The sequence below is a fragment of the Gossypium raimondii genome, chromosome 13 (assembly GCF_025698545.1).
Source record: "Gossypium raimondii isolate GPD5lz chromosome 13, ASM2569854v1, whole genome shotgun sequence".
Taxonomy (NCBI): domain Eukaryota; kingdom Viridiplantae; phylum Streptophyta; class Magnoliopsida; order Malvales; family Malvaceae; genus Gossypium; species Gossypium raimondii.
The window spans coordinates 36415076-36427176 of record NC_068577.1 but is presented as its reverse complement, the minus strand read 5'-3'; positions in this window follow the sequence as shown (position 1 = coordinate 36427176).

Here is a 12101-nt window from a genome sequence, read left to right as displayed (position 1 = left end):
CGTCCCCAGCCCTGTTCTCCGTACTTGCAAGAGACGAACAAACGAGCAGCAAAAACAGACAACAAACGAAAAGAGGAGCATAAATCGGCAGTAAAAAAAGAAAAAGAAAATAAGAAAAACAGAAGGAAAAAATTTGTATTCTTTTCTTATTTTTCTTTTCGGGTTATAAAAACCCCATGGATGTACCCTTTTTCGATTACACACACGCATTCAATATACAAAAAATCGAGAATACAAAGAATCAAAAGTAGAGAGAAAGGTAATTTTCTGGTTTTTTATTACTTTTGCTTGTTACTGGATCCTTTTTCTTTACTTTCTTTTTCCAGTTTATGTTCATCAATCGTTGTTCAAAAGAGAAATATTAGAAAGAAAGGGAGGGACTTACCTGATAGCGCAATCTTAGCCCTCTTCGCCACCATCGGAGAACGGGCTAGGTTCGAGCGCCGTCTGAAGGTGCTCAATGCACAGAGCGGAGCAGGGCTTTACTTCAGTTTAGGTTTTGTTTTAATGTTTTGGGCGACAGTTTTTTTTAGGGTTTTATTTTAGTTTAATCACAAGATTTAAAACGTCGCCGTTCAGAGCCCATACATTGGCACTGAAATGGTGTCGTTCAATAACCCGATCCAGGCGGTGACCCGATCCGGGGTAGGATCCGCGCATACTGGACTAGTGGTCAATTTGCTTAATAGGTCCTTGCGTGTTCATCGAAATTGCAATTCTGATTTCCCTTAATTTATTTGTAATTGGTATCATACATTTGATTATGTTTTCATTTAGATCATCGACTGTACGGCGTCGTCCAAGGCTGAGACCCGCGCGGTGACCCGACCCGAGGGCAGGATCCGCGAACTTGGGTTTATTGGTCCATTTGTGCGACAAGTCCCATTTTCTTTTGTGTTGTTTCAATCTGATTGTGTTTATTTTTTTTAATTTGTACTACACATTTGGTTTCAATTCCAAATGTTTTCTCAAACCTCTTTTCTCAAAGTTCGCAGACCTAAAATTATTTTCAAGGTGATTCGATCACACCACAATAAAAGATCGGTGGCGACTCCCATTTCCATTTTCAAAATAGATTTCCATTTTTTTTAAACGCTTAAAAGTGGTTTCGATAATGGGCAGATTGATCTATCATATTATGACTTTTTCGGGAGTCTTAAACTAGTTCAATTAAATGGTTCCAAGCTTCCGAGTAAACAAGAGGTAATATTCTACAAGAATTGACTTTACCTTTTGACTATGAAAAATTATTTATATAGCTTCCTATGTACAGGCACTAGAAGAATCAGTCATTGAAATCTTTAACTGCAAAGACGTATATATACAACTGAATATGGCTAATTCCATGCCTTCTTTTTCATTTGAATCTGAAAATATTAATAACAGATATTCACTTTTTGTCTACAGGGCGAATTTGCATACCCTTGGGTTGAGAAAGTCATCGTGGGACAGGTCTGACATGAGATTTTAAGTTGTGTTATTCTATATTATTTAACTATTATCCATTCTTATTTTCATATTAATTATTTAACTATCTTGCTTTTTCTTGATTTGTTATGCCGGTATCATTATATTTTGATGATGTAGTTTTCCTTACACATAACTAACTTCTTGGAATAACTTATTTTCTGGGATGTGACTCCCAATAAGGAGAATTACTAGCAAGCTGATAGTGTTTAGCATGCCTAGTTATGTTCAAGTTATTGAATATCTAGTATAGTTACTTTTGTTTTACTGAGATAGCATTTACTCAAACATATTTGATTCACAAGAGGCCTTAAAGCCAATTTTAAAGCATAATGCTATATTTTGCAAACCTTGCTTACCACCCTCTAAAAATGACAAATAATTAATAAATAGATAAAAAAATAGTCTTACATTATCAATCTATTGTAGTCTAGTTGGTTAGGATACTCGGCTCTCACCCGAGAGACCCGAGTTCAAGTTTCGGCAATGTTTTGCTTATTTTGTTCTTTTTCCCCATTTTTCTTGCTTTTTTTTCTCATTTTGATTGCTTACTTTGTTACTGGTATGGGTTTTTGTTACTGCTTGCTTACTTTTATTTTTTCTTTTTTCTTCTTTTTGCTTGCTCACTTTGTAACTACTGGTACGGGTTTTTGTTACTCATCATTCTATTGGATGTTTGATTGCTGCTAAGATATAGATATGGCTGAATTGTGTTTCTCTTTTCGCCACACAAGAGGATGCAAAGGTTTAAATTCTGCCACTCTGTCTCAGTAAAGGTAAGTAATTGGAAATAAGGCAGTAGGAAGGTCCTATGAATTAGTTTCAGAATTGCACTCTCTGCCACTTCTAACACAACAATAAACAAGAAAAAGCCTCTAAGACACATGAACAAATCAAAAGTGGGCTCAAACCTCTAAAACATATCTTTTGTCTTACTGGGATCTATTTCCTTTCTATCTGGAAAATAATTCTAGGATGGATTCTCCTACACTTGATGCTATTCCAGTGCAATTGGAGCTCTTTTATCCAATCAGTTCACAGAAATTTCCAGTAATTTGCTTGGTTAACTCTCTTCATAACGTATTTTGTTGATAACTAGTGCAGTTTATAGCCCGGTTAAAATATTTTCATCCAAATGATTATCAAGTGAGCCTTCAATTTTCAATCTTCATTACTTTGAATATCTAGTATAGTTACTTTTGTAGTTTATAGTAGAAGACTTGATCCATTCTTTACTTTGTGGTAAATGCTGAAACCATTTTGATTTATGTTTTTGATCTTTGAATGATGTTATCAATGTTGTATATGGAGTTAGTGTTTATTTTTTGTTTCTGGATGGCATAAAAATGTTCTCTAAGTTTTTTATCTGTGAAAAGAGAAAAATATTCTAGTAAAAGTGGCAGTTTAGCCTTTTAACTTTTAAAAAGGTTGAATCTATTCAATGCTTTTCTTTTCTCCTGCCCTTGACAGCATATTCATTTGACAGGATAATTTGGAAACCCTGTTGCAAGTGAAGGACATTCAGGCTGATCTTATCTGTTGCTTGCAGCATTTGCAGGTATTTTGTGTAATTTAAGTTGTGAACATTGGGTTTTGATTTGTCATGTGAATAAATATGATGAATCAAGTGCATTTCTTCTTCTATTTGCGCTTAAGAATTGAAATTGAAGACAACGCAAGGAGATTTCTAAGTAATGTGTCATTTTGTTGAAACCAGGGGTTATTTTTTCAAGATATTACTCGACTCATCTACCATATGGTATGAAAAAGTGATTGGCAAATACCGTTGTTTCGGATTTGTGTATTTTCCTTCTTTTTCTTCGGTTACTCACTTTGCTTCGGGAGGTGATTGTGTAAACATTTTAGTGTGCTTTAGTTATTGTAAGAATATTTTTAACATTGTTAATTTTAACATTATTATAAGAAAATTTTGAATTAGAATTCAGTTATCAATTTATATCATATATCTTTTATTGAATTTGAAGTATCATTTAAATTTTCTATTTTTGGTTGGATTTTATGTTACAAGAAGGATTGTATATGGCTGAAAATCGGATGTTACAAATTTGTCAAAATTAGCGGCGTTTGTGGTAAAGCACCGCTAAAGATCATGTTCTTTAGCGGCATTTGTGGGTAAAGCGCCGCTAAATGTCATGTTCTTTAGCGGCGTTTGTGGTGTAAAGCGCCGCTAAAGGTGATGTTCTTTAGCAGCGTTTGTGGGTGAAGCGCCGCTAAAGGTCATGTTCTTTAGCGGCGTTTGTGGGTGAAGCGCTGCTAAAGGTCATGTTCTTTAGCGGCGTTTGTGGGTAAAATGCCGCTAAAGGTCATGTTCTTTAGCGACGTTTTTTTACATAAACGCCACAAAAGTTAGCGACGTTGTCAATAGCGGCATTAACTTGGGAGCCCTTCCCTTAATTTCTTTTATCAGACTACTTATACTCGATCTATCCTCTTCTGCAAAATTTAGCTTTCGGATTACCGTCAGCACGTCTCCCTCAACACAAACATCTTGAAAACCCATTTCCTCTGCAACAGTAACCACCTACAAACATGCTCGCACCTCAGCCATAGTCAAATCCAGAATATTCTCTCATGGGTAAATATACAACACCATCACCATTCCCTCATTATTACGCGTTATTATACCCGAACTTGATTTGCATGATTGTTGATTATAAGAGGCATCAAAATTAATCTTAATAACATCATCCACTGGTGGTCCCCAGCCATCATATTTTGGCTTCTGCATGCTCATCGTTGACTCACCTAACTACTCAATTTCTGAATAGTATGCACTTATAAACCCCACTATTTCTTGCACCCGCTTCCGTATCCCTTCATGATAAATCTTGTTTCGGTTATACCATATAGCCCAAAAAAGAAATGGCTATGTTTCTGCATATTCTAATGTTGCTATTTACAAATTCCAGTGCTAACCATTGCTTTCAATTGTTTTCCATGTTAGTGGTCGAAAAAACCACCCCTATTTCTCGCAGGACTTACTTCAAAAGATGCAATCCTGAAACAAATGGTTCATTGTCTCCTCCTTCATTTTATAGACCGAACAATATTTCCCTGTAATGAGCCATTTATACCTATTCTTGGCTATGTATTCCTTTGTATTATCCCCCATCCAAATTACTACATCCTTCTGTACACTGCTCACCAGTGGAATCAATAAAATTCTCCCCGACTGCTCTTCACCAAATAAATTTTGGATAACATCTCGCTTTCAGGTAATCGTTTCCTTGTCTATTAGATCAGAAACAACAATATATCTAATATCCATATCCTAAAAATGTACTCTACCATCTCCAGGTCTCAGTAACTAGGCATCATTCTAGATATTTACAGTTGAGCCATCCCTAAATCTCCAACCTGCTCCCTCCTCTAAAAGCCTTCGGGCTACCCAAATACTCCGCTAGGTATACGAAGGGTAAAAACCCAAGCATGCACTCATAAAATCCCCTCACATAAAATATTTAGCCTTCATTACTCGTGCAAACAAACTATCAGGCTGCGTAATAAGTTTCCATCCCTACTTCACTAACAGGGCCATATTAAACTTAGAAAGTTCCTTAAAACCCAACCCTCCCTTCGCTTTGGGAGTACACATATCACTCCATTTACACCAATGTATACCTTTACTGGTTTTTGTATTACGCCACCAAAATTTACACATCATATTTTCCAAATCGCGACATAATGTAACAAGCATCATGAAACATTACATCAAATAAATCGAGATAGCTTGTAAAATTGACTTTATGAACACCTTCTTTCCCTTTAAAGATAAACATCAAACACTCCAATTATTCATCTTCTTAACAAATCTCTCTTTAGTTTCTACAAAAGCATGTTTTTTCTATGTCCCACCATTATTGGCAAACCGAGGTACCTCTCCAATTTATTTAAGATCCGCACCCCCAATACCCTCCATACTTGTTCATGAACCTCATGACCCACATTTCCACTAAAATAAATAAGGGATTTATCAAAATTAACTAACTGCCCCGACACCTCTTCATACTCAGTCACCACTTCTTTCATGATGTTAGCACCTTCAACCGAGGCCTCGCCAAACAAAATAATGTCATCAGTAAAAAAATAAGTGTGTAACTGATACACCACTTCTTTCGACCCTAGCCTCACCAATCCTCCCTTCCCTCCGAGCCATATTGATTATGGTTGAAAACCCTTCACCATAAATGATAAACAAATATGCACTTAGAGGGTCCCTTTATCTCAACCCTCGTGTAGGCCGAAACTCTTCCCCCTAAACCCCATTTAGCATCACCAAATATGACACGCTAGTGACACACCTCATTACAAGTGAAATCTATGCATCACAAAAACCTAGTTGCCCCATCTTCTTTTCTAAGAAGCTCTATTCAACTCTGTCATATGTCTTGCTCATGTCAAGCTTTAAAGAAAAAGAACCAATCGAACCCCATTTTTCTCTTTTTAAACGAATGCAGAATCTCATAAGCCATAAATATATTGTCAGTAATTTGCCTCCCAGGCATAAACACCTATTGTATTTCATCGATACAAAAACTAAAAACCCTTTAAAACCTATTAACAATCACCTTCGAGATAAATTTGTAAATCACGTTACAAAGACTGATAGGTCTAAATTGGCCCATACCTTTTGGCGTAGTCACCTTCGGAATAAGCACAATATTTGTGCAATTCACATCTTCTAGATTTCATCAACCATTCAACACATCCAAGCAAAACTTAGTGACCTCATCCCAACCATATTTCCAATACTTTTGAAAGAAAAGCGCTAGAAAACCATCCTTACCAGACGCTTTAAGAGGAGCCATAGCTTTAACCGTCTCTACTACCTCTTCCGCCTTAAACTCAGCCATTAACTCCTCATTTAGACTTTCTGTAACACATGGTTGGATCATAGTAAGTAACCATTCACATCTTCTGACCTCCCTTGACGTAAATAAATCTTTGAGATGACCCGTTGCTATATCAACTACCTTATCTAGCCCACTGACCTATCCCCCACTTTCATTCTCCAAACCCTTAACCATATTTCTTCTCCTTTGGCTAGAAGCAAAACTATGGAAGAACAATGTGTTATGATCTCCCATCTAAAGCCAGCTGACTCTTGCCATATACTCTTAGAATATTTCTTCCCTATCAACTTCTAAATTCAACGCCAATTTCACCTCAGAAATCTCAGTCAAAACCTCGTCGCTTAGATATTCTCCGTTTAGCTCATAAAGTTTAGAATTTAAATCAACTTTCCTACGATCTCGAAAAGCTTTAGAATTTTTTGCCCAGCTACTCAAACCCACTCCCACCTTCTCAAGCTTCACTGGAATTTCCCTATTATTTGACTCCCAACATCATTTTCAATGATCCTCAAAACCCTCCTCCAAAATCCAATCGGCATTAAAATGAAATTGTCTTTGACCCTACTCGACTCGAAATCCTCCATCTCCTCTCGTATCAATAGCCACGGGGCAATGATCTGAAAAGTTATGTTGAAGATGAGTCACCGAATGCCCCGAAAAAAGATCCCACCACCCTGGATTAGCAACCCCTATCTAAACTCTCCCTTATATTATTTTCAGGCAATCTTCCACTTTCCCACATAAACTATTGACCAGAGAAACCTAAATTTCTCATCTCACACTCCTCCAACACATCTCTAAAAGTAACCATTGGCCTCTCTTCATGGAACCGTCCACCCCTTTTTTTTCAAAAGAGAACAACATTTTGTTAAAATCGCCCAAAACCAGCCACAACAAACTACTACACTTCAAATGCCTTAATAAATCCCATAAGTCTTTTCTAGCTTGCTCCATAGGAGAACCATAAAAACCCGTAAATCTCCACACTACCCTACCATCACCTTTATCCACTTCTACAACGATATGTGGCTTCGAAAAGCTTTTTAGAGAAACAGACAGCCCAGCCTTCCACCCTAAAGATAATCCCCCTCTTGTCCATTTAGCATCCACATCAATTCCATACTCAAACCCACAATTCCTCCTTACTTGCTCTATACGTCTACCACTAACCTTTGTTTCTCTAAGAAACAGTAACTGAGGCTTAACTTGTCTCAATTTATTCTTGAGACATCTGACAGTTCGCGATTGCCCCAAACCACAGACATTTCTTACTGAGGATTTTCATTGCGCCTAGTCGGCCTGCTTAACAGGGGTCGTTGATATTCCATTCCCTATTTTTGAGTCCAAAGACATGTTACCATCCGAAACCCCAAACTCCTCAGCTTGTATACGCTACCTCTTCTTCCCATTTATAAACTCAATAGGCCTATCTTCCAATTCTAGTCCCATTCCCCTTTCCTCAATATGGCCCACCCCACCTAATAGCCTATTACCCATAACTCTTCTAGCATGCCGAACGATTCATCCTTCCTTAATCGGATAACCCTCTAAACCTTTTCTCCTATCTAATAAATTAGATTAGTTTGATAATCACCAAAATTCCTCCTTATTTTATCCCCATGGACCTCCATCCCTATCCAATTACCATCCTCAGAGTCCTTAACCACTTGATCATCACCAACACCGCCTTCCTTGGAGTAGCCTGCAAGGACAGGTCCAACCAAACGCCACCTTCTAACTCCCCAGCGATAACCTTGCTGGGCAAAAACCTTTCCCATGCCCCAACCTTCCACATAAAAAACAGAATAACGATAACTTTTCATACTGAAAGAATGCATGTGAATTTATTTTGCTAAAAAACAACACATTTCTTCCTCTTTAGCGAGAGACAGATATCTAGCATAACCCTAATTTGCATGAACTTCCTTACCCCCTTCGTTATCGATGCAACATCATATTTTAAGAACTGCCCAATAAAATTCTCGAACTCTCGTGCCATCCCTTTAGTCATAAATCCAACCGACAAATTATGCACCTGCACCCAAACAATGCATAAAAAAAAGTAACTTGATTCAAATCCTCACCCTTTGCAAACTTATGGAACACAATGAGATGCATATTAAAGAACCATAGCATTCCATCCACTACCCATTTTAGATCAATCTCACTATAAAAACAAAACAAGATTCGTTTTTCACCAATTTCCATAATGGACACCCCTCACAATGGATGTCACAAATCTGAAAAAATATTCCTCAATGATGGAAATTGAACAACACTGTCCATAAGAACTCGCTCTACCAGACACAAACTATAATCCTCACCAAATATGACATCATCCCTTACTGCTTCCACTGGATCTTCTTTCTCATCCGCAATATTGAGATTAGCCAAACCTTCCTCCATTACTCACACACAATAACAACAGCCATTTTTTTTCAAAAATAGAAAATAAAACCCTATCCAACTGTAAAACCCTAACAAAAACGTGCTACTAAGCAGACAAAGAAACAAAAAACTTGTGCTAAAAAATAGACTTTGTTGACGTTAATAAATTTTTTTTGAACAATCTTATTATAAATTTTGTAATATTATATATTTTGAAATTTTTATAAATTTTGTTTTTAATTTATTTTTCATTTTCTATCCGTATTTATATCCATTTTCTGAAAGCCGCATCATGAGAATAATGATGTTTGTAATTTATTCAAGTATATGAAGTTAGACTTGGACTGGGTGGAATTTCAAGAAGGGATTTTGTAAGGTAAATATTTAATAAATAAAACCTAATTATAACTTTCATAATAAAGATTTGAAAGAAAAAAAAACAGCAACTTTTTATTTTTACTTAATTATGTCAAGTGTTAAATATTTAGGGGTGGAATTTATTCAAATATGATATCTCTAAAAGTTTTTAGAATTTTAACCTTACAGCACGTTTGGTTGGGGGAATAGGAATGCATTCTCCCTATTCGGTGGGCCCACCACCAAACGGGCCTTTGGTTGGCCGTAATGCTATTACGTCCCGAATCCATTCCATCCCTATTACGCCCACTGGCTGTAATAGGCATTCCCCACGCTGAGCGCCGATTAGAGATTCCTTACCGTTTCTTATTTTCTATTACATATTCTGCCCTCATCGATTTCTGCTTCTTCTTCCATCGATATTGCACAGGTAATTTCTGCTTCTTCTTCCATCGATTTCTGCTTCTTCTTCTTCTAACAACGAAAAATGCTCGCACTCTTTCCCTGTTTTTCTTTTCTTTTCTTTTCTGTAAAATCAATTTCGTTTTTCTTTTCTCCATTTTCTAACTCATCAGTTTTGAGTGACAGGTCGTTACCATCATTATTTTAGCAGGTCGCTGGTTCCCTGTTTATTTTACAGGTTAGTTTTGCTTTTGCTAAAATCTAGAATATTTGTTTTTTGTTCTCCTAATTTTAATTCCTTTCTTATGATTTTCATTTGGCTTTTCTTTGACTGATTCTATTGCATGTTCGATCAAACATATGATTTTTTTTTCAAAGTGGTTCTATTACTTGTTGCGTATAGCTTTGTATATTTCTGTTCCATGAAAAATAATTCTTGAGGTGAAGTATGATTCTGTGATGTATCCTAGAAAGTTTATTCTGTGAAGCATCATAGTTTCTGATTGCAAGTCTTTGAAAGTTTATTCTGTGAAGCCTAATAGTTTCTGATTGCAAGTCTTTGTTCTTTGAGGTAGCTTAGGAATTTCTTTTATGAACCAAAGAGCTATCAGATATAGCTAAAACATTTTAAATGGCTATCTACTAGATTCGTATTGTTACAAATTCTTTTTAAAAATTAAATTTATGGTTGAACCCAAGCCTAGAGGTAAATGTTTTTCTGAAACTGTTGATTGTCTTAGCCGGATGCAGGTTTAGCTGCAGCTATACTGATGCAGAACCTCAACAGGATATCTATGGTATTCTCTTGTTAATTTTCTCAGGCTTTGCATGTTATTGTATGTGTGAGTTTGTTTATATTGTGACCTCTGGTTTTGAAATGGGGTTATGAATATCACTATAAACAGTTTTATTTGCTAAATTGCACTTGATCACCTCTATTGGAAGGGTAAACTGACAAATTGCTATTAATTATCTTTTCATTTTTAGTCACATGTATGCTAGATACATATGCATTACTTTTCTTCTGTTTGTCCTACTCCTGCCATAATTTGAATATACAAGTACTCAGAGCTACTTGAATAACTGCCCCCTCTACTTATTATGAGAAATCAAGACATAAGAATAATCGTAAAAGTGGTTAGGTCACTCTTTGGTTCCTTTTTAGAACTTAAAAAAGTCTACTGAAATAATAAGAAGAAAAAGGAACGGAAGAATTTTAAGGTGATTCTTGATCGGATGTAGTTTTCTTTAAGGGTTTGTATTGTTTTTATTTCCTTCTTCACGTAGCATTTATAACCATTTCTCAAAATATTCATCATAAACTCTTTTGTACAACCTGTATATACGTTTCTGCACTATTTTTCATCATCTTTTTCTTTACAATTCAGAATTTCTGTAATTTGTAGCTAAGGGAGATGAATATCACAAATTTAGATAGAGTGCCAAAGAACATTGGGATTCCATGAGATCTTATTTTCAGAAGGTATGGCGTTTATAGCAATATGTATATTTTTATTTCTATAAACCAAATACATACATGCATACATACATACATACATACATATATAAACATCATGAATACAAGTTGCATTGCTCCATATGAATTTTTTGTAATTGATATGAGTACAGTTAACTATTTGATGGTAGAATGAATGTTCTTCTACAGGCTGCTACTGCATATTCAAAGGGAGAGTTGGAGTATGCGGCTTATCTTTCTAATCAGGTGTGTTTTCTACTTGGTTATTACTGGCTGTTGAACACATGGTATGGGGAAGTCAAAACTGAAACAGTCGGTATGGATCTAAAGTATCCTGATCCAGCTAGTTGTCTTTCTGTAGTAAATTAATTAAAAAAAAGTCGGATTCTTTTGTGGTGGTTGATTTATCCAGAAATGATTAATGTGGATGTTTTGGTAGATTATATGTGGTTGAAATGTTTTATTGATTATATTGAACTTTGATTCATTTTCTTCATTGCGAACATTTTAATTTATGCTTTTGTCTTAGGAGGACAGTGTAGTTTATCTTCTTGTTGTCTAATGTTTTATGTCACTAGCTGATGCATACAGGTCACTAAGCTTCTTAAAAAGGAAGGTATTCAGTGGCGTGAAGAAAACCGTGGAACTATACTAATCAAGCTTGATGGATACAAAGAATTTAGCTTTTTAGAATCCAATAGTGACACGGAGTAAATTAATTATCTAATACCAGGTTTGCATCATTTACCATCTGTTTGTACAAGACAAGGATGTATTGTAACAAGGTTAATGTAGTGGTTCAAAAACAGGGATCAGATGTTTATATGTACATTACTAGAAATCCTTGTACTCTTTCCTCCTTAGGTAGGTGGAAGCTTCATGAAGATGAAGCTTTCGTGTTACTGTATGTTGAGTTTAGCAAAATCATGTATCTGACTCAGTTATTGGTAATGACAAAGACTCATGATAGACTGTAAATTCTTATCAACAAAGATAGAGTTGCTGCGTTCTTTTACTTTCACTAGAAACTCGGTTTGGTATGGAGCATCTTTCCTGCTGCAGGTAACCTATTTGTTTGACAAGATGGAAGAATGGTTGGGGATTGTTTTGCTTGAAGTGTTGCAGAATGGCGCGGC